At 41.8% G+C, this 24,485-nt stretch overlaps 1 long non-coding RNA gene across 2 annotated transcripts in view; it reads right to left on the bottom strand.

The window, feature by feature from the left end:
- Nucleotides 1-654: 654 nt before the first annotated feature.
- Nucleotides 655-24,485, bottom strand: part of LOC136426715 (uncharacterized) — a 129,253-nt gene continuing 105,422 nt past the window's right edge. For both annotated transcript variants that reach the window (XR_010754330.1, XR_010754331.1), the window contains 2 exons: nucleotides 11,963-12,056; nucleotides 655-871 (listed from right to left, as the gene is read on the bottom strand). This is a non-coding gene — a long non-coding RNA (uncharacterized lncRNA). The remainder of the gene's footprint in view (nucleotides 872-11,962; nucleotides 12,057-24,485) is intronic.

Raw genomic sequence — 24,485 nt, 5'->3', positions numbered from 1 at the left:
GTGTGTATATCTCGTGTCTAAACACAAACAATTACACAATCCAAAAACTTAAATATAATCATTCAAAACAAACAAGTGAACTAAATGCAACTAAAATAAGACAAACTACTAGTAAATGATATTCATACTACCTGCACATTCTAGGTAGAGGAGATTTGGTCTATTCAATATGATATGCAGCTACCTTATTTTATGATATATAGATCAATTGACCTGAATCTAGAACTCGTTCCTTTTGATTCAAATCATTACACATAAGCACAACCATCATGTGTTCTTTGCCGTGTCATTAGACCACATTAGCCGTATTCTCGACATAGATACATGGAACCAGAAAACACATGTATAAGCATTACATTCCCTGACCATAACGAGCTATTTGTTGTTTACAACCGGTCTTCCAGCGCCACCATCTCTAAAAAAATCAGGACATTTGAAAATATTCTTGTTAACTGAACGCATCTCCACTCTCGATGCTACATAACAGACATCTGTATCTGTATCTAGCCGGTATAACTGCCATTTGGCGCAACACACTAGGTTCGTAGGCACGCGGCGTGGGCGTAGCTCGTTATATTAGTTTTATTACACTGAGCGATCTGTCTCACCTAACTTTTGCGCACTGTTTAAAGCTATCTATTAATAGTTATGAGGATGATCCAACAGTGCTTGCGTACATCTACGGATACAAGGTGTCGCCGAGTTCGAGACAAAACTGCCAATACTCCCGCGCGAAGTTCTCCACCTCCTCGGGCCTGGTCAAGTCTGGCAGGGGCGGGATGACCGTGACCTCCTGCCGATCCGATATGACCCTTGTGAAACGGCCGCTGAAGTCCGGTCAAGAGTACTCCCACACCTCGGTCAGACGGACCTGGCTTATTTGGGAACAGTGAGATATCTTATCTTAAGAACAGAAAGTAGTTACCCATAATGCTTCGGTCCTAATTGCACCAGTTCCCGTCGAGGGTGTAGTCCCGGACGGGCCCCGAAGCCACAGAATTGTCCCGGTAGACTGCCGGGTGCCGAGTGGGTACCTCCCGGTGCTCGCACGATTAGCTCACGGCGTCTATTTGTTACCGCCTCCCGCGTTGGTTTTAAGTCCGGGCTAAAATGATTCGGGGTCCCGGCCGGGTCTAGAAATAGCCCGGCAGCCACAGGATGCCCCACATGGCCACGCAGGGGTCACGCCCGAAAGTTTAGCAAAACTTTTTTTTCTAATTGGGACCGAAGCATAAAGAAGAGCATTTGTTTCTGCTGGATTTTTCTTATTTTTTTTTCGCCCGCGCAATTTGGGGTCTCCAGAGGATGTCATCCTTAGATTAAGATGAAACAATTCTAAGAAATATCAACAGAAATCTACTGTTGCAGAATTAGTTTTGATCGACGTCTCATAAATTTTCGACCTCCCCACAAAATAATTGCACGCCAATAACCGATAATAAACGTTGACTGAGGTTTTCTATAACACGTTTCAACTCGTGTGATAGACGGGCTGATCTAGAATATCTGAATGCTTAAATTTGAGCTGACATGTGTAGCAGCCTCAGCATAGAAGTCCGACTTGTGTTAACAAATACATATTCATGTTGTCAACCCAATATCATTATGGTCTTTCATTGTCTTGGGTCATTATTTGGTCTGAGAGGAACGTTATGGCATTGTACTGACTACCATGTTACACGTGACTGTCCGTGCGTCCTTAAAAATGAATGAATGATTTTAATGGCATGTGCATAATAATATGGGCTAAATGCAGTACTCATTGAAACTGTTTTGTTGCGCCGAATGGCGGTTATACCGGCTATATAGATACAGATACAGACAGAAACAAAGACTACGAAAAGAATATCATAGCCTGTAGTGTTAATAGTGATAAGTGTAAAGATCTCCCAACAAAAATATTCTAATATGCAAATGACTTCCATATTTGCAAAATCTATGCTTGGTACTGTAGACATTTAACAAACTTACCCAGGTCACAATGTTGACAGTCCGATCATTGTCCAATTACCACTTAGAAGGAGTGTGGCACTTTTGCATTGATTATGCAAATTAGGAATTTATTCGGTATCTATTGATATTCCACCTGCCATAAACTACATATATTATATGTATTTAGATTGTAAAGATTTTTCTCCTTAATTTTCATAATTTGCACTTCGTTATGTGCATTTCTGTCTATGCTACATACATACTAGATATCATTGAAATCCGTCGTTCCTCTGTTCAGTTATTCTCCTTGAAAGACTTGGACAAAAAGGCCCGGCAGTTTCGGAGCAAGTTGCTAGGGTGCCCAAACCTGCACCACTTCTTCTTTACATCAAGCTATCTGCCACCAACATATCAAGACCATATCACCTCCAGTTCAAAAGATGCGAAAATGGACGTTCTGCTGCTGCAGTACCAAGGTCACATACCAGGGGGCCCAAAATCGACCTACCTGCATACCAAATGTTATCATAATCCATCCTGAGGCTCTTAAGTTATGCTGAATACAAAATCCTGGAACACAAACACACAAACACACACACACACAAACACACACACACACACACACACACACACACACACACACACACACACGCACATACAACAGTATCTCCATTTTTCAAGGAGATAATGATAGTCAGCAGACAGACAAAACCAATACTGCATCAACTAATCCTTGAGATGATTCCTGGGTCCGACTGCGAATAAACATATGTCGCCGAAATGTATCAAAAGCTACTCGCAAGTTTTTAACACTGTCTTCTCATTATCTCATCTCATCTATCCATTAGTCTAATTGTTAAACCGTTGGGGCACAGCAAATGATCTGGCACCAAGTTTCCTCAAAGTTATCTTAGTGAGAAGAAAACCAACCACGTAGGATAACATCTTATTAATGTGAACCTTCTCGGTGGAGACAAGTGTTAGAGGCATTGTGGGGGATGAGAGATGGCAATGTCTGGCAAGAGGAATGACGCTGATCAGAGAGGACCTTTGAGCAATATCTAAGGATTCGAAGCACCCTAAGTGTCAGGAATGTCATGTGCACATGAGCACAAGAACCTCGTATTCCCTTCCTCAGGGAAATCCTTGCATTTTCAAGTCCTTTGGGTCAGTCGTAATATTGCAATCCTAAAACCAGCGTGAGTGTTACAGGATAATTTTTCCTTTAGGGCAGATCACAAAGTGTTGGATTAATAACGTCAGAGGCTTCACACGAGCCAAACAGAATATAGGCTTGTTGGGACAGTCTGATTTTTCATCTAAATATGTAGATGCTCCCAAGTGGTAGACAGACTTTTTTTTATTTGTTGCGTACGGAATGGATGAGTGAAAATTACATGAAGTGATTTCATTGAAATCAACTTTCTTCTGACTACTATCTCCTCAAAATGTATTTAGCTTGTCTTGTTTCCGATGGACATTGCACATGTATCTATCTATCTTTAACTTTACGCTAGAAAAAATACTCTCCTCCTATCTTTCTTTCTCTCTATTGCATTTGATTAACATCATATCCAAAATCCTCCCTACGACCATCCTGTAGATACGGAGATGAAAGGTAAAATATCAGGCACAGAATCTTATCTTACCGGGTATTTGACTTCAACATCTATCAAGCCATCGGATACTTTGGGAGATAGCAGAAAGGCAGGCTCTTCTCGTTGGTGAGTATAGTTTTATGTGGCTGAATGTCGTGACATTTAGATCTAAGGACAGTGGAGTTTCTTTGCGAAAGCAGGCTCTTAGAGTTCTATCACGTGGCTTCCGGGTCCAGAGGTAATAAATTTAGAAATCCCATGAATTCATAAATCAAATATTAGCACAGTTTTACCGACCTGAAGTGGGTGAACAATGATAAATGGTTAAGGTGGCATCAAGGCAATGAACTGAGAAAAATACAGCTGGAAGCCTGGTAGAAAACACCGTGAAGGTTGTTCCCCACGATTTATCATATCAATATCATAAATACCATTCACTGGTCAGGGATGTATGCTTATCACGGTATTTGTAAAATGTACATAAGATTTAGTCCACACTTTTTATTCCAGCCTTGTCTACGTTCATACATCGTCAATGTTCTCTTATCTAGACTTCATCCTTGTAGATCTTCAATTCTGGTGGGCAACAGTCAATCTTACGTTCCCTGCTCAACTGCCGAAACTACAACTCTTAAATGCTTTCATCCTTAACTGTTTACGCTTTCCCATTTGCTGTTCAGAACCTTTAGTACTCTGTACTTCCATACAACTTACGTGCCTATTTTCGTCTCTTGTACAGACCAAATCCCCGACCAGTCCCATGGAGATCCCGGTGTAACAAGATGCTGCATTGCAATGATTGCTTTGCCATCGTTTGATCTGAAGTTCGCCTTGCTTCCCTAGCTTATGTAAGGGAAGAGGTTATCCCTGATCCTTGAGCGAAAGCACTTCGTTTAAAAGTGTCATCTATGATCTTTGCCCTTTCACTGTCTTCTACTCATCTTTTCTTAATCATTTGTCGGAACATTGTCATGTTTTGACATCGTAAAAGGAAGACATAATCTGCGAAATCTAACAGTATTTACTTTTCTCCACACAGTTAACCTTGCCCAAGATAGCAAGTCTTCTAAGTTACACTGACGTCATAATACATACATGGGAGGACACAAACTATCTAGAACCAAGTTACGTGTACAGAGAGGCTAAGAGGCATGATAGACAAGAGGGACCACAGCGTACAAATGCCGAACAGAAACATCCAGTGAACACACAAAAGCCGACACAAAATAACTTTTTAGCGAGGACCTTAGAAAAACTTGGTTTGAGGTCAAGCATTAGCAGTCGTGTCTTGCATCTGATCTTTGCCCTGGCACGTCAAATTTGACAGCAAAGAACCATAGGTCTTCCTTCGGGCAGTCATTTCGATATCATATGCAGACGTTAAAACGTTGATATACAAGAGGTCACCAGTGGCCTCCAATAAAACCGCACTTAACGGCATGATGTACAAAGGTATACAACTGTAAATTGGTTTGCCGGGGGCTAAATACATTTGTATCAGCCGTACAGCAAAGTTCATAACGCTAAATGCTCTCCGGGTCGTTTGGATGGAATGAAGTTCAGGCATCAAAGCGTTCCCATCTCACTGAACATTGATATGTAGTAGTCTCATTTTGAAGGAAAATAGATTACCTTGTAGTTAACCAGAGAACTGAAATAAAGCCAGAAGAACTGAGTAGATTTACCACCTAGCTCACGGGAACAACCATACCGGATGCCATAATGATTAGGTTCACTTCCTCTCCGTCAGGCACCGCCGGTGTTTGGGAGGACATGTTTAAATCAACATGGCATCGAGGGAGGATAACGAACGACACATTGGATCAGGAAGGCGTTTTGTGTGGCCAGTATGGTAGGATAAGACAGTAACTGGCAATGTTATATGTGCATTCATTGTCAAGATAGGGAGAATCTAGGAAGCGTACCTCATGAAATGCAAACTCAGACCTTCTCTACATTTGCTTTTGGAAGAGAAAAATTCAATGCCAGGCATTAAGGTCATCTTCCATAACGCGTGACGATACATTTACAATGTTCAAAGATTATGGAGAATGCCTGAGGATGTTGGGGGTGAGTTCCATGCCCTCATGAAACATGGAGATGGCACTGGCACGGACTACACAACCTTAGACAATGCCTGGCTGACTTCAGCATGGTTTGAGTAACCTTTTATGACATCTCTACATATTTAGTAGCATGTTAAGAGATGTAGAGCTCATTCCGTCTCCTCTGAGGATGTACACCTGGGCTCTGCATCATCCCCTACTGTCCTCGGGCGTCCCTCAAAGAAAGCAGGTGTTAGAGTCCATGCATGCTGGCGGGAAGTCATGTTTCAGAGAGCAAAGAGTTACCAAGGCCAATGTCTCTTCGTCTTCGACCAAATTAAGATACTGTATTTTCCACAAGGTTGAAATTGTCGTTTGAATGATTCCCATAAAAGGTGAAATCTATGATCACCAGGGAAGACAGTGTTGGATTGCCGGCTTACACCATCGTTGTTGTTGCTCTTACAGTCCAAAGCTTAAGGTACGTAACCTCCAACAGCATCAATCCGACGAGTAACATACATCCGCCACTTTGAAAAGCAGTATGTTTGAGAGATCTCTAGTGCAGCACCCCCAAGGTAAGCACAGTTTAGATATACAGGACTTCATTATACTGGGGGACGTTACGTTGGAGATCAATGTTTTTCTATTGATTTTGTATAGACAAGGACGACGTGGCACTGCACTCAAATTTCTATAACTTGCATTAACAGTGCCACGTACAGAGAACGGAAACCCATTTTTACACCTGGGTGGAGTGAGGAAAGTCGTGTCAAGTGCCTTTCCTAAGGGCACAACATCGGTTGCGTCAGGGGATTCGAACCCGAGCTCTATTTGGACGTTTTATTTTATAGTGGCGGACTTATGTACCCTGGTGAAATTATGTCAGTAGATGTTACTGGTGTTTGGGATTTGGGTGTTCTATTCAACTAGTAACTTGTCCGTGACTTTTGTATCTGCTTCGCTGAGAATCCATGCTGTGTTATGGATGATTTGTTTGCGATCGGTTTGAACCATGGTACATAGACTCTCCTGGGATAGCTCCTGTATTCAGCAAAGCCTCGGATAATCCTGTGTTTGATTCACCAGGGGCTTGTGTGTCGATGGGAGTAAAATTGAGGCGGCAAGGTCGGTCACTTAGCGGGGACAGCACCATGAATCATCCCGCTGATCGATTTGGGAGACCTTCTTACATGACCGGTGTGTCTGACTCCTGTCCGATATCATTACCTCAGAATCTACCGGGAATCATTCTTCACTTTGGAAGGGAATGTTCTATAGCTAGAGTTTTAGATCGTTTTGACAACATGACAGACGACATTATCGATGTACGTAATTCTAGTCACTAACAGACTCCATCGATTCCTCGAAATAGTCTAAATTGGCCAAACAGAATAACCTGCAAGAGGAGAGAGCCAGCCATAGAGTACAGTTGGCCAAGTTTTCACCCTATTCTTACCGAAGTCTACTATCCATAACCCCTTAGAAAGGCCTGGTGGAGGCTACCTAGCTCGTTCAGCTTGAATTCAATTCAATTCAATTCTATGTTATTCTTTATCATAATGTTCTACAGTACACGGGATCGAGGTAGGATGGTGATCATATTCATTGACTACACTGTACATTGCACAGGCTGCTGTCATCCATCCGTGGTAGATTGATTACCGAAACTTGACATGGTGATAGGAAGGCCTGTGGTTGCTACGTAGTCCACCCATCTTTAATTCTATGGCGTTCTTTGTCATAATGTTCTACAATGGTGATCATATTCATTAACTGCACTCCACATGCTGCCGTAATCCACACGTGGTAAACTGATTACCGAAACTTGACATGGTGATACCTGATCATGTCGGGTCGGTGTAAATTCGCTTCTTTATCCATTCTTGTACCGTATCCGACAGTTAGCCTGCCACCGCCTTACTGATGGATGTCCTGTGCAGTATTAGCACGGTCAACTTGCAATTGCACTTTCCAGTGCTACTAATGTGGGCAGTCAACCTTAAACGTTTTTCGTGTGTAGGCCCTTTAGTGCAGAGCAGGGGGGAGTATCGGAATACAGAACAGCCCGCGAGTAAAATGGATGTTATATGAGACGAAAGGGGCATTCTTATTGTTGAAGAATCACTCCTCTTTGGGAACAATAAGCTATGTATAATTCATCATTACTGTTGTATGACCTCGAAAAGTCCGCAGGACCCAAAGGAAGGGCCACGATATGATGGTTACCTACTTGGCGAAGCAGCACTACTCGTACGCCTGGGAAGTTCTTGAGTTGGGCCTTTTGCCAGTTGCTTTGATCAAAATCACAGGCCTGTAATGAAAATCCGCCTTCTGTCAAAAAGATCGTGTACCTCGCAATAACTCTGGAAATCCATACAGATCGTCTACTCTTCTTCATACTCAATTGTAATTTTGACATTGGAGATGTCACAATGCGTTGGTCATAGATCTGGCAATGATGAGATTCCCGCCCCTTTTCATAAATCCAAATCTTTTGTGGAGAAATAGGTCGTTCCCTTGATCTGCCTCATCTTATTTCGGTGAAGTTTTGGTCTGTAACCCATGCAGCATTCTGCTAGCCGAGTCTGTCGTGACTAGGGCTGCGTACTGGTACTGTGTACCGGTACTGTAGCGTGAAAGCTGTTAACAGTTTTATTTATGTTTCTGTCATTAGGCCACACCATCTTAATCTTATGGATGACATCCGCGCGCGCATTGATTTTCGCCTGTTGTCAAAAAAAAAAAAATCACCTCCTCCAAGGCTACACGGAACTCCGGAACTTGCTGACTTAGATTGCCGCAAAAGGCTAGCATTGTGCCGGCTTATCGGAAAACTGGGGCGTATTTGTGGATTGGTATGCCATCGATGTTGGCTAGGGAGATTTTGCGTTTGCAAAGTTGTACGAGAGGATCGCGGAGGCCATGCAGCGAGTATCGCCCAGACAATTTCAAACACGACCTATCCAGAGTGGCTCTCACACGTTTCTTTTGCAATAATGAGAGACATGGCAGAGGAATTAAGGGATTGGCAGAGGTTTCACAGTGAGATTTGTGAGCGTAAACCATGGAATGCTTAATATGGAGTTCAATGCCATGTATGTTGAAACTGCCCTTATGGGTGTATATGGGTTATAATTCTTATTACAGTCATATATCATCCACAGTCCTTGGAGCCAAATACCTTCTAATAGTATACTTCTTTGGTCGTTCTTGTCAATATATTAAAAATTAATCACTTGCACTGAGTCTGCTATGATGAACAAGACAACCTACATGTACCTCCTACAAATAAACTGTGTTCTGTGGTTCAATGCGCAATACCAGCTTTGTACTAGTAGCCCTGTGGTTTAGCAGCATTTTTGTTTGGCTGGATTTTCTTTTTTTTCGCCCGCGCGCATTAGTTTTGGGGTCTCCAGAGGATGTCATCCATAAAATCAAGTTGGTGTGGCCTTATTGAAGAAGTTCAGAAGAACACATGTTGATTTTTTTTCAAATTGTGCAGGTACAGGTACAGGTGCAGAGTTTTTTTTAGATGAAAGGGCCATTTTTATTTATGAAGAAACACTCCTCTTTGGGAACAGTAAGCTGTGTATACCTAAACCCCAGTACTGGTACTTGTACTTGTACCTGAACCTAAACCCCTATACTGGTACCTGTACCTGTACCTGATGTTACGTTTAGGTACGCAGCCCTAGTCGTGACGCATACATCATGCAGCCATTAGACTCTGCTGCGTGTCTCCCGTGTAGCGGTTTGGCTCGTGCTCAGCTGCGCATAACTGACTTATCTTCAAGTGCAGAGGAAGTGTTAATGAGGTGAAACAGTTGTGCTACATAGTAGTTACTTAAGCAGGTATCTAGCAACGGCATTAATACTGACATATTGATTTAGTCACCTGTGAATTACAATATCAGTGTAACATTTTTGCTATCATGTAACGGCTTTTTCTTAAAGTACAGCACATGGCCGCAATTGAAATTTGCCAGAATATGAACTTAATGCAAACTTTGCTTGAAGTTCATTTTCTTATGGCGGTTTAAGAATTGTTTATGTCTCTGACGTAGTCCGTTTAACGGTCTGGTCGTAACTTTTCCTGAAACCTTATTTGTCCGTTGCTTTTAACAAAAAGAGGCAATCACTGCGAGATGTCAAACTGTTCAACTCAAACGAGCTGCACAAAACCAAAAAGCTGCTAAACGTGAGAAACATCTCCCGACACAAACACCACATCACGCGCTGAGCTGCGCAGAGCCCCGGGGAGTTTCTGTGAACGATGATTTTCTTTTCCTTCACATAACCTGCGGTGCCAGCCTGGCACATGAATCTACATCTTGTTTTGTTACCAAAAGACGTAGCCTACGACTGCCTTACTTATTATGTCAATTTGGGACACCTTTCTCGATCGATAATACATACTAAACTCATCACCATCACTCAGATCACTACTGTTGACGGTAACTGTTTGACTAACAAGGTTATAAATAACTATACTGTTGTCAACATACATCCATACACACAGGGAGCTTCATATGCTGCATCCATACTACTTAACGTAATAACAATCTCGAGATGTAATTCAATCTCCTCAATTGTGCTACACAATGCATAATGGCAGAAACCACGCAAGGAGGAGGATCGATCAATAAATTGAATCATATTTTGCTTTAACAGATGTCTTCTAGACATATGAAGCCCTTATTGCATCTGAATGCCAGCTGTTATTCACTCGATGCATTCTTTGCACACAATAATCATAACAACTCCTTGGATAACACTCCATTTGAGTCAGCAATTGCATATAAGGTAGCAAATAGTTGTTCTGCACGAGAAGACTTACTACTCCTTTGTGCAAATGTAACGTTGATAAAAATCACCCTAAGGCTGGTGATCTCGCAAATGGTGTTTTTGTCAGTGTGTGAATCTCTGTACGATCACATGGGATTAGCAGAAATGGATCTAGAGGATCTCGTAATCTTTCTTTTGATGCTGAGTAAGTCTAGCAGAAACCGACATTGGCTTTGTGGTTATGTGGTAGGCATATATCGCTCGTTCAGACTATTGTATTGCCTAGTGGCACATAGATCAGCACGTTTCCTTGCTGTTTCCGTAGCAGGGTATATTTTCACATGTTGCTAGCCCTTCCCCCTTAACGCGCTCGAAACACCTCCTCAACTCGGAACCCCAAATTTACGTCCCTTCCGAAAGACGGGTGTAGCTCCAACCGAGATGACCCCAACCCAGGATTGAACTGGCGTCTCCAGGTTACCCAAAAATTGGAATCAGGAGCTCAACTGTGAGGTCACTAAAAGGTGAGCTACATGGACATCCCTGGTAGGCATACATCAAAGAAATGAAAAGAAAATTGAATGAAAAGGGGATGGAAATCGATGACAGACGCTGCTTTCCAAAATCAGCGTCAAATTTTACCACAACATTGTACTGCACTGAATCAAGGAAGTACTATGTCACCTGGGTTCACGATGGGGTCCTCACAGATAGGGTGTCTGATACTTAAGGTCCGCATCAATAACCTCAACTATCAATATCCCCGCAGTCACTTTCAGAGCATTGCTCAGCCTTATACTGGGCCATTCTGGATTTCTGGGCCTGTCTTTGTAGATCGTGTCTATTTTCGCGGGGTTCTGTGTTTGTTGAAATCTTTCTGTCCATCTGGTTGCCATGTAAGACTGGTCAGTCACGTTGTTACATGTTCCATTGTTGCTTCTCTTTCATGTAAGAAGTAATGAAGAATATTCCTACGTAAATCTCTAGGATGGGCTGACAAATATTCGAGCACAAGTAGAATGCAGTATATTTGAAGGCAACAAGTGACACAATCTAACCGTTTCGCCCCCGTTTTTTGTTGTTCAAAAGCACCTCGCCGAAAACATCTGAACGAATTCGTAGAACTGTGTTATCATGCTGTAGAGGAAAGCAACATATTTTGGGCAAAAATGAGCAAGAAAAGTGTTGAAGACATTGAAGGTAATGGATCCTCTAGAGTTTGGAAGTAAAATGCCTTAGTATTGCTGAGAGGACATACAAACAAACGGAAGAAATAGATATTCTATAATCAATATGCAGTATCAAGTAGTGATCACTCTTATTTGTTTAATACACTCCAATTTTAGTGTGTTAGAAAAAATCATACTCAATATTCCAAAAATAATTACTCAGGCAACTGGATAAAATAGCATCCGCTGTCTTTCGTCAGTGACTAAGGATAGATCTGGGCCTATTTGGGAAACCAGGTTTTATACCAAAACTCTGAATACATATGTTAATGAGGTTAAGACAATCTTATCCAGTTGCTTGAGTAATCATTTTTGGCGTATCTTATTACATGGATGGCTTACCTCCATAAACATACTCAACATTGCCTACCTTCCGTGTAGATGGTCCAATGTCAGTCCAAGGTGTTCTCAGACATGCAGCTTCTTTACCCAGCAGTAGATCGGAAATGCCACGGCGCATCGGTCTGTATAAATACATGGGAATCAGCGCTCGCCTGACTGCTACACTTGTGTTGGTTAACGAATCAAATGTCACCGGTGGGAAATCTTCCTGAATGCCAGCATTGTACGTAGAAGACACACCATTCTGTCTCAATTGTGCGCTGCGCGTCTTGAGCGCTGATGTGCAGTCCCGTGGTTTGAATGCTTCGGATATACGCTCTGTTTGGAAGTGATATATCAGAAAGCATATGCCTTCTTGGGCGGCGTCCTGGCTACGTACACCAGGCAGAGTAGAACACATACATGAAGGAAACACAAGTCGTGTAGGATACATTTCTTGATCTACTTTCTTCTTAGTGTCACAATGATAATCCTGACCATAAAACTATCAAATAAATGTCTTGTTAGCTCTGTGAAAAATAAAGGTATTTTGTCTGGTCTTTCCCTTTGTGTGTGTGTGTGTGTGTGTGTGTGTGTGTGTGTGTGTGTGTGTGTGTTTCCATTTGTGTTTCCGGGTATCTGTAGTCAGAAAAAACTTAATAACCTCTTGATTGATTGTAATGGTATTTAGTATGCGGATAGTTGGGAAGACAAAAGTCAAAATCGGTTGTAGGCCCCCCGTTGTGTGACTTTGGTACTTCAGCAAAATACGCGTTTTTTCCCAAATCTTTTGTCCCATACATGCTATGGTCATGTTTTTCCTGTACACTGTTTTCCCATGTTTGGAGAATGAGTTATTGCGTCGTACCGTTTGAATTGTAACTGCCGACGGGGCGTGGGTGGTGTAAAAACGCAGAACGTGTTTGACATACGTGCTATAATTATCTGCAAGGTGTCTGTCAGGGCGGAGATGTGCAATGGTTCGTGTACGCGTTCCAGTAGAAATGTGTCCCCGAAGAGACAAGATGATGAATTGGGTGTTCTCCGTCCCTTCATACAATCATTCCGGCGTGCCCAACTTCACGGTCTCTGAGGAGAAAGGTTGATTGATTCAATTTTACGCAACCGCTAAGTAGTGTTTCAATGCTGGCATCGGGTACAATGCAGTTGGTGAACTTCGCGAATTCAAAGGATTAATTCTAGGTTAACCGAAACTGTTAGATCGGCAGTCAACTACAGTAGCCTCCACCAGGCCTTCCTACGGGGGTACGGATCGTAGAATTCGGCAAAAAAGTTCGATTATTGGCCATGATAGTCAGTCTACAAGAAGGTTAACATCGCCTGCAAATGAAAACCTACGGTGGCAAATGTTCTCCCTATACCCGGCGAAGTTAGTCTGATAGAGACTACAACTACAGTACGGGGCTTGCTGAGGTAACCATATACATGTAACAAATCTACTCTTCACTGAACCGAGCAAGATAAGTGGTGAAGTCACGACACCAGGACAATAAATGAGATAACATCGATGAAGTATTTATGACACCACGTTTTCACTGATATCTGACGGCATAAATGCATGCCTTTGACGTCTTACTGCTTTAAGTTAACTCATAAGACTTGACTGTTATGTGAGTCAAAGGAATATGAGCTGGTAATTTTGTAAACCCCCTGGAGATGGAACGGGTTTACGAATGGAGAATATCAGCGCCGGAGGAGAACTTCAAATAAAATAAGGGGAGTTTTTATGGGCAAGTTTTCACGAGTAATCTCTTCAGAACACTCTTTCAAGGACTACATTATTGATGTTATTATTGAAGCCAAATTGTACACCATGCAGTGCCGAGCAAGTTAACAACATCTGTGCATGAGAAACGTTTACACCCCATCCCACTTGGGCGGCAACCTGCGGCCTGAAGCCCCCCTCTTACCGGACTGGCGGCACACTGGCGTCGTCGCTGCGTCCTAAACTAGATTTGACAAAGCTTATATGATATACGTTTTTTGTCGATGAAATTCATTGAGTGCTTTGTCAATTCAATTGGCCGCAGCGACGCCGCTAGCATGCCGCGGGTCCAGTGAGAGGGGGGGGGGGCGTCAAACCTGATGGAGCACTCAATGACTTTCATTGAAAAAACAAACAAATCCTTTGAATTGTGTGTGTTTTGTTGTGTATTTAGTCATACATTTACATCGTGTATGATATTCAAATTATGTAGCAATGGTTGCATAAATCCAATTTAGGTTGCAGCGAGGTCGCAGCACGATCGCGGTCTAGTGGAATAGTGATCCCCTATGGAATTGTGGAAATACGTACGCAATCGATTCTCTCAGGTGTACTCTCATAATATCGAGTGCGTGTGCACGGACGGGTGAAGTGTTATTGTTCCAGGAAAATCACTATGTACAGAGATTGGCAGCGTGTTTGGGTTTACTAATGATCACAAAAGCATATCCTGAAGAACAGGCAATGAGACGTAAGGGATTATTGGATTTCTGCGAACGTGAAAACACCATTTACCAGAGACAATGAGGCACTTAATATATCCCACAGTTCCGCATGTCTGGTGCGCTTCTGCGCTGCCGGAATGCCTACTTTGATGACCCTTAAATGTCTTTCTTTAAGCCGTTCAGGTTAAAACGGGTCATTTACAGTGGCGCTATTGCAGGCCAAACGTCCTGACACTTGCTACATAATGTAATCGAACACCACAAGGTGTCTGCTACTTTACCAGTGGTGACCACCGTCTGCTCCGGGCCATTGACCTTCTTTGTTTGGAACAGAAGAAGAAGAGGAAGCAACGGAGTACGTGAAGGTAAACATGTTTATAACGTGCGGACATTTTCTCTCAGTACACAGATATAGATCTGACATCCAGTAGTAGCGACATGGATGTCCTTCGTGTTTGCCCTTGTGCATCATGACCCCTGGAGGTCACAACTCTTACGCTGTCTGCAATGTTGCCGGTAAAGACCATTGCCACAAAAATGGTCTGTCGTTATAGTGGTCCGTCGTGGGGCCGAAGTGAGTGATTTCATAGAAAACGAACCTTTCAACGGTGATAGCTACGGCTGCCCCATGGCCCAACATGTAATGCTCATTATGTTGCACAACATAATGTATTCTCCATGTCCACAATTCGTACATCATATGGTCGAACTCTTTCTGTACCTGTAGAAAACTCAACATGTTGTGTTGCCAGTAAGTTAGAGCTGAACCCTCACACCGATTTCAGTTTCGAATAGCTTCTTCGAATATAGGTGAGCCATATGAGATTTACAAAGCATTTGTACCAGTCCATGCATCGCACAGCTACTCTACTAGGCAATCAGTGCACAATTATTATCTTTTCAAACCTAAGAACAACAGCGGAAAGAGAATGTTCAGCTACAGATCCGTAATGTTATGGAATGCACTACCTAGCGAATTCAAGATCGTATCGGATGTTAGACACTTCAAGAAATTGGTTGATCAATTGTATGCGACGTAATGGTTTTAACTTGATGATGGATTGATAGTTTGATTTGTAAATAGTTAGCAATTGTAGAAATTTGCAGGTATGTTTTTATTTTTATTGCAGTTTTTATTGCAGTATGTAAATATGTAATTATGTGTGTACGTATGTATGTATTTTGTGATGTACATGTAGTGTTTATGAGCCCTGGAAGATTAGCCCCCTAAAGGGGCTAAAGGGTATCTCAATAAACTCAATAAACTCAATAAACTCTTCGACAAGATGTATCTCACAGAGAGTTACTAAACCATGTGTGAACCATTAATTTTGAGTTTACTAAGCATTCGTGAACCATGACTTTCCCTAACATACTTTGTTTCAAACAGAAGATAATGCTTTGATTCACTAAGCACACTGAACAACGTGAAACAAAGTGTTGCGCGACATGTCTGACGTATCTGCTCCAGTGACAGGTACAGTGAGCCTCATGTATCAAAGGATTTAGGAGAAAGTTTTCCAGGAAATTAGATTCCGGGAATGAAAGGGCACATGGTATAGGATGAATGTATGGTACATGCCCAAGGCGGGAAGGTAGTATACAGACAGATAGCGTTGCCTCCGGGCAACATTAAATCCTATTTTGGATGAACTGCAAATCTATCATCCGATTTATCACCTGATTAAAGTTGAAATTACCCATTTCGTGGTTTTAAAATATTAGCTCTTGAAATATCAGGAGCAAATTGAGTCATTAGCATACAACCTTATCTTGACTTACTATTCTATTGAACCATCTGAAATTTGCTTCACTTTACTAACATATCTATTCAGAGTTTTGGTATAAAACCTAGTTCTGCCAGATTTGTCCTTAGTCACTGACGAAAGATAGCGGATGCTGTCTGAAACGTCTGGCTGTTCCAAAATTTTATCCAGTTGCTTGGGTAACTATTTTTGGCGTATGTTATTACCTGGATGTCTAACCTTCATCAACGGATGATGAACATAGTGGCGTTAACAATTGTCATACTAAACATTCCTTTTTTGTTACTTGGCGTACCTTGATGTTTACCTTCATAAACGTATTATTTCCTGTCCTTGAAGTTGAGTTCCTTGAGTAAAGCTTTGAGCTAATTGGCCGGTCTTTCGGGCGGGTCGCAAGGAGCGCGGCTAGACGGGGATCGAAGAGAGAACGTACAGCGACCAAAATTGAATTTGTGGGACCATGATTTCATAATTAGAGTATGATACAAGCTGTACAAGTGTGATTTAAAAGACAGCAAAGCAGACCAAACGTAAAAAAAGTTCTTCACCTATAAAATTTGTTGAGAGATCTGTCAAATCTTTGGTCGCTCATCAGTCGCAGCGCGGTCCCACCCTCTAATAAGTTTATCTACCTTTCGATAACCCCGCCTTCAGTTTCCCCTTTACTAAAGACCCTTAGGAGAGCCGCGACGCAGTCTGTTGGAGACTTCGATTGGGAACTATGGACTTTGTACGTGCTTTAGCCTAAAGCTTCAGCTGCAATTTACACATCTCTACTTTAAAAGTTGATTACCTTATCTAATAAAGCTATGATTTCTCTAGGGCTTTAATGAGTGGCTTACCTGTAACGTCAGGGGACTGTGTCTTAATGGAGAATGCCATCTTCTCCTTCTAGCCGTTTACAGGGACGTTGCTACCAGCAGGATTGCTTTGAACGCCCTTGGATGAATGTTATGTCCCGGGTGGATACGTCTCTTCTTACGTTTTAAAACTATCCATTAATTCGGACGCAAGCTGACGTTTTCAATAGGGAGAGAAGATTCCATTTCAGATACCATATGCCTGCAATATGTCTTGGAATATCATGAATGATAATTCAATAATCTATGGGAGAAAACGCCACTTGCACTAAACTGGCACAGTTAATGATGATGGTGCTTTGGTCCAAGAGTCTCGTTGTTTAAGATCAGGTACTAGGTAACGGCTTGCCACGAAGGTCAGTTTGTACATATAGCTAGTTTGAATCTCCATACCAGACAATGCCCGTTAAGAGAAAACCAAAAATTACGATGATATCTATTCAGTCTATTTTTAGTTTGTTAAATTGCAACAGGCAATACTAGATATCCCAGGCAGCAATAGCTGATATCGGGCGTCTAACACATAGCAAGATCTATTCAAGTCACGAAGCTACAAGCTATCCGGTTGATCCAAAGTGCCCGTAAAGTACACTGGCTATTACAGGATAGACGAAACTGAGCCTGAACTTACAGCTGCTATGGTTTATTTAATTGCCTTTAGACGGCCAGAAACTATTAGATCGTGTTTATAAGAATCTATACCACCAAGGCTAAGTTGGTAGAGCTATCGACCTAAGGTAGTTTGCAAAATCTCTGATGCAAGATCTTTAATTTTCAAAACAGGTAAACCTTGTTTTCATGATAGCACAAATCGTAAGACAGTGATTGAAAGGGGACTCTATATGTAATGATTGATAACAGATTTATCCATATCTTCTTTAAAAGCAGTGGCACCACGCCGATGACTATGTCCATTACTCAACTAGAAATGCAATTTTTGCCGTGACGTTTCTTTCATCTTTTCTTAATATACTCCCAAATTCAATTCGTTAGATCAGTTTAGTTTGGCATTTAAGAAATGATTTTGATTCGTGAGATAAAGAGAACAAAGCCCAAAGCAAGGCACAAAGAAGTAACGCTGCGTTACAACTACCATGGGATGCTACAATGTGGATAATGACCATTTGTGAAATAAATAAATTACATTACACATCCTGCTGTTGAAGCTCAAGGGCCAAGGAATGCACCATAAAGAGATATTCGTCAAATGGACTTGAGTTACGTTTACCTTCTTTAGCAAAGTGGAGAGCTGCAAGTCAAACGTATCGCACAGCAACCATTGATGTCCATCAGTTGCCTCTGAAAGCATCACCAGCAGTATGCACTCGGAGAAAGGCAGAGCGTAGCTTCTGCTGATATGTTATGACGTTAGCTTTTATACCTCCAATCGCATGTATTCTCCTTGCGCATGCAGTGTGGCAAATTAAGTATTACCGCGGATGTGGCAGACGATCCATTATGTAAGAATAGCCAGCAGCACGCTATAGGATAAAGAACTTGACCGCTCCATAATCCGCATCTTGTAATAGACGTCGTATTGGACTGTCTTCCTAGATCTTGATGGATGATGTTCTCCCGGCCGGATGTACCACAGCACGCTGTTAGATTCCCAGCTTGTCGGGTATACAGACGAGAAGACTGTGGTCGATGAGGGATTGTCCGTGGAAGCCCTATCCGGCAGTGTCGTCTGATGAATCAGTCCGATTCGTTAGTTTAACATATCTTATCTACGTATCCATCCGTTCCCAATGATGCTAATGTCAGCCTACCGCCGGCGTTGTTGTATAATGGAGTGGGAAGTAGGAGATTCTCATCAGTCTGGTGTCAGACACGGAACAAGGCACTAGAAAGGTACTAAGTAGCCAGGAATGCGAGACAAGTATTCTCCAATTTTGTACAAATCCAAATCAGATACTTCAGGGATTGCTTTGAAAGATTCTCTACAAATATCTTAAGGTAGCTGGCGCCAACTAAGACCGATGTAGATTATAAATATTTCTCTGTAATCCAATATGAGATAGATCATTCGATTTCTTTACGGCTCTTAAAATATAACACACACAATTTTTAAAAGTGAGAGGAAATCTAATGCTGTGTTACTTTAGGACGACACAAAAAGGTCATGTATTGGCTTTATCAATTGCAACCTGTCGGGAAAATTGTTTTGGTCGCACGTTATATTTTGCGGCATACCATCGAGTAGTGTCAAACAATAATTGATGAAGATACTGGTTTTCTACCTACTGTTTTGACATTTGAAATATAAAACCCGAATATATAAAGTGATCAATGGGGACCTATTCTTTATATGTTTTCGGCTATTGTATCTTCCCACAGGAGGCTTGCGTTTGCAGAAGACGTTATCAGATTATATGTATTCTGTACAGCGCTGATAGCTTTCATCCAGCAAACTCCGAATGGAGACCATTTTTCCTTTGAAAATATGCTTTATCTTTTCAGACAAGAATTATTTTCAGAATTAAATAAATGTAATAAATCATCAAGTATGGACTAGGTAGGTAGGTATATGATTAATGACAATTCAAAAGATAGCAGTGCAACACCTAGCGACCCATTCACTTCACTCATTGTCAGTACAATAGCAACTGTAGTGTCACGTCAATCCATAATTGAGCGGCTCACATACATCTGGCCTGTTTTGTGGACCATTGTCATCATGATGTGGACCAGGGCCTTCAGGGATGATTGTGTCAAGGTCCGACAGGTCATTGTTGGATATTGGCCTTTCTTTACCGTATCAAATGACCTCCCATAATCATTAACCGACCAAGGCGACTTCTTTGCATCTTTTACATCGTAATGCGGTCACCGTTGGCCTGTACACCCGACCTGAGGACCCCACGTTAAACTACTGACACCAAATATGAAGAAAATACGACATGATGTAATAGCTGGCATTGATTCTGATGGTATGACGTAGGCGGCGCTCAAAGGATTCGTCCATGGTTGTCAAATAGAGGGCTCGGGTACACTAATGTTTGCTCTTTGATGTCATCCCGTGACTAGGCCTGTTCGTATCTGTTAGCTCCCATGTAGAGGAGAAAGCCGAGTATATATCATCGACTCAGGAATTACCCGTTTAACCTATCATACGAGATGAAACTTGTCGAATCTGGAATCTTTGCACGCTCAACGTCGCTTACATGCAGTTAAGTAAGCCTAGAAGTAACGGAATAGTAAATGAAACCTGAAGTTCACTTAGATCCTTTGAGATATCTCGCTTTGCACGTTGCCATGCGTCATATTAGGTGCCCTTTCCACCAGACGCATATCCCTGAACGGTCGTTGAGGTGCGACCAAAATCGGATTTATCTGACCCTGAATCAGAATAAGATTCAATATGTATGACTTAAAAGACAACAGAATGCATACAACTTTTAAAACATGTTCTCGATCTGTCAAATTTTTGGTCGCTCAGTGGTCGCTTAGCTTCTAGTGGAAAGAGGGTGTTACTTAGCAATATTTCTTTCCTCCTAAGTTACTAGTCTGTATAACGCAAACTCCAGCTGTCCCGGGATTTCTGTCCCCTCCCCCGCGGCTATGCGGTTACAGGGCGGCAAGCCGTTACAGGAGCTTGCTTGAATTCAGGCTACTAAGTTACCACATCGGGACAGTGATATGTTGCGAATTGTCAGCATATGAAATATTGTTCCACACTAAGCAAATAAATCACTGCCGATAACTATGACATCATTTGGTTGCAGTCATGGTAGATAAGGATAGCTCTTGAGCATCCTACTGATACCATCCCCATCTCAGTACTGTGCCATGCAGCCTGAAGGAGAATATGATAACTCCACAGTAGATTATAATTCATAAGGGATGCAGGAGTTAGTCAGAAGTGCAGGCGCCATGCTGTGGAACTCTGTATAACAACTTTAGGTTCTACAATTGTAGCGTTCATCGTACCAGCATTCACGTATTGAAGAAATTTAGTTCTCCCGAAGTTATATATTTGTCTCAAGACGCGATGACTTCACAGTTGCAAATGACATTATGTTGACCCTGTCATGAAATGGACATGAAGACGGCAAAATTTATGCAAGGAGAATCCAGCATCATGTTCTTGGGTGTACTGGCAGAGTGTAGTAGCTAGAAAGGGTAATAGTGTCTTTAAATAACTCTGCGCATGTTGCTGTTAGTTTAATTTGTAGGACTCGATTGGTGCTTTTATAAAAGATATAGGGTACAATGTTGAAGAATTAATTGCTTTTCAGGATCAAACGAAATTTTGGCTCAGTTCAACTTAACCAATAATTCCGCTACATGCTTTTATTTCATCTGCGACATCACATGGCTTGCAGGACTTAGTTGAACATGGAAACGTTATGACGCCTTGAATTAGGCATCTGGCGTATCCGAAAACATCGACTCCAATACATATGTGTATGTTTTCGCAAGTAGAGTGTCAACCGTAATGAACTTAAGTAAAACTTTCATTATATGTATCTAAAGTTTCAGAGCGTAAATCTAGGCTCCAACGGGTATAGTTCACACACGTAGTGTTAGTTTTATTTCACTTTATAATCGATTGCTATCCGCCTTACAATTCCATGTAACCGGATCACAATATGAATATAATTATGGGCTCTGTGGTCACAATCGATAAGGACCGTGGGTTGAGAATGCTGCTGCCGATCGTACGTAGGGTTTTGACCGAGAGAGCCTCCACTGGCAGTAATGATAATGGTTAACAGAGTTGCACAACAATTGTACAAGGTGCAACGTATGGCATCTTTGGCTTCATAACAACAACCATTTATTTACAGAAGACTTTGTAACATGGGATAAAAATGTGCCTTTAACTACAAGTATTGGTGGAATTTCTAGTGTTTAGGTATGTTCTTATATATTTCCCTTAATTTTCAATTCTACCAGCAGAAAACCAGAGCTGATAAACATAGACGCTGCTGCCATTCGTGGCCTCTTCGTCAATTCAGTCCTGTTTCTGAACCAAAAATAAACTCTTCCGAGTCGTCACATAAGAGGATTAAACAATTCCTTTAAGCTGCAGTGTGCGGGAAAATTGGTGCATTCGAAAAGCTTTTATCGACTCAGAAGATTCGTGGGTTGGTGGAGTGAATCAATTAACCTCTATAAAGCAATTGATTAACGCTGGCAGCAGGTCGGGAGAAGTCTGGAAAAGATGACAGGCTGTCGCCATAGCAAGGAGCTCATTTACCGCAATTGGGCTGTGTGCCCTACATGCCAACATACATATTGAACATCTAGATTTTCCGCACAAGTTTGAATTTAGTTCAATCTCGTCAGGAGATTCTGTGAATAACTGGCATCCCTACTGCCGCAGAACAAGCTAAACGAGCAATTATCTATAGCTCATTTCAGGCTCATTCAAATGGTTTGTGATAGGCAATGTGTGTAATGCGCAGAATAGCAATCTCTGCAGTTTATTTGTATAAGCCTGTATATATAGGCATCTGTCTGTTAAAAGTTCTTCTTAATAGATGCCCAAGAGTGTTTTGTCTCAGAGGCATTCACCCTTGACACCTATGACTTAGAAAGCATCTCGCTTTGCATTCGTAGCTATGAACAGTCTTATTACTTGCTGTATTAGTCTTAGTGTAGATTGCTCTCTATGTTACATCTTTGTCTCCCACGTATGTCTGGATCCGATAGTTGTGTACCTGCCACCGGATAGGCACCGGAATCTTCCTTGTGGAACGCATGGTTTTGACAGATTACAATCGGAAGAAAATGTATTGTAAATGCTATATCAAAAGAAATCAGAAGGTTGCGCCAGGTGCAGGTTTTGATTTTATGTGGGTAATGAATTTGGCTGTTATTGGTGCGCCGATGGTCTTGTTTATCACAATCTAACATGTCCTTACCCATTAAATGTTGAGTCGCCGTTTCCAATATTTACTGTCTTTTATCGAGTTTCTAATATCAGAATTCGAGGCGGATTCGAACAGCCAGGTTGATTAGCTTATACATCTGAAGACTCTAGCTCTTCAATGGTCTTGAAATCTATCAGTAGAGAATCACTAGGTGCAAATGCAAATTATGCAAATGGTAACCTTATACCCTTGCCTCTATTCCGTAAAACAGTTAAGAAGAGTACAACTCGTAGAAGATCTTGGTTCGCAGTATGATTGGCTGATTCCCCAACCATATGCAATTCACATGTGAATGTGTGGCTGTGATCTCTATGGAGGGCAGTCTTGTGGAAACACCAAGGCTTGCTGAAGGAGCAGCCCTTCGAAGACATTCTCATCGACTTTGATTGCCTGCAGCTTCTTCTTTGACTTCGGGGGATGACGTCAGCCTATCTAAATTGAATGAGGCATTCCATAACTGTCACCTTTAATATCACTACTGGCATTTGATAGTACATAGACATATGGGCATAGCGCCCGAAGAATGACGTGTTGAGTAATCTGAACCCAATGGACACGTTGGTCATTTAATGGTACTCGCCGAAAGCATTATGCCACAATGGTCAATCAGAGGTCACGTTACAACAGTGAAAAAGGCCAATCAAACGTTTGGCTCATTCTTCTAAGTGTCAGGTAATCCATTGAAATGCAATAATGACGTGGTGGGCATTAGAGTCTTTGTGCACGATTCAGCATTATTAATGTTGACCCAATGTGTACTGAAGGCACCATAAAATGGTAGATTGATCCCTGATACACCTAAATCTTAGGATCTGGCCATCTTACAACAGTAAGACCCCATTACATGACGGCGGTTGATCCATTTTATGTGTTCACCAGAATCTCGTTATAAAGTTCCTACGTAGTCGTAGCTTGTAGTCAACAGATTTGAAATGTGCTCTGTCTATCCCCCACTGCTTTTTGTGCTTAGTATGGTCTGTAAACCAGAAGAGTCAATCCTCTTATTGACGTGGGTATACCACATCATTAACTCATATCCCAAGGGGTTTTAAGTATATATATGCACTTGTTCAGCAATGATTAATTCCACTTGTTCCTCCAAGCACAAAACTTGCGTAATTCTTCAAAACACCTTTGGCCTTTCGTTACAATAATCATATCCAGCTTGTAGCTAATATGTAGGGATATCTACTGGTCGTCCTCTACTATCATTTGTAACAAGGGGAGCTACGCACGAAATTGCCATAAACGTAGAGCTTCATGACATTCCAGATCTGCAAAGAAATATGATCATCATTTCATATCGCTACCAGATGTTACCATCTATTCATGAACCCATTTTTTTGGCACTGCGGCCTCATTAGTTAATGCAATACCGATAAAGACTATAAATCAAATGTGAAATAGAACATGTTTGGACGATATCTTACTCTTTAAGTGATGTGTGGTGTGACCCACATTCCATGAAATATATCCCTACTCGTCACATAATTCATGCCAAAGTGCAGACATACGCGGCCCACCTCTTCAATCATGTTCCAGTGCTTATCTACATCAGTAGGCGCTATTCTGATACTCAACGGTATGACGAAAATGGAGACATCGAGGCACATGCA

This window comes from Branchiostoma lanceolatum, chromosome 2 (assembly GCF_035083965.1).
Source record: "Branchiostoma lanceolatum isolate klBraLanc5 chromosome 2, klBraLanc5.hap2, whole genome shotgun sequence".
Taxonomy (NCBI): domain Eukaryota; kingdom Metazoa; phylum Chordata; class Leptocardii; order Amphioxiformes; family Branchiostomatidae; genus Branchiostoma; species Branchiostoma lanceolatum.
The sequence above is the reverse complement of the archived record's forward strand: the minus strand, read 5'-3'. Positions and strand labels throughout refer to the sequence as shown.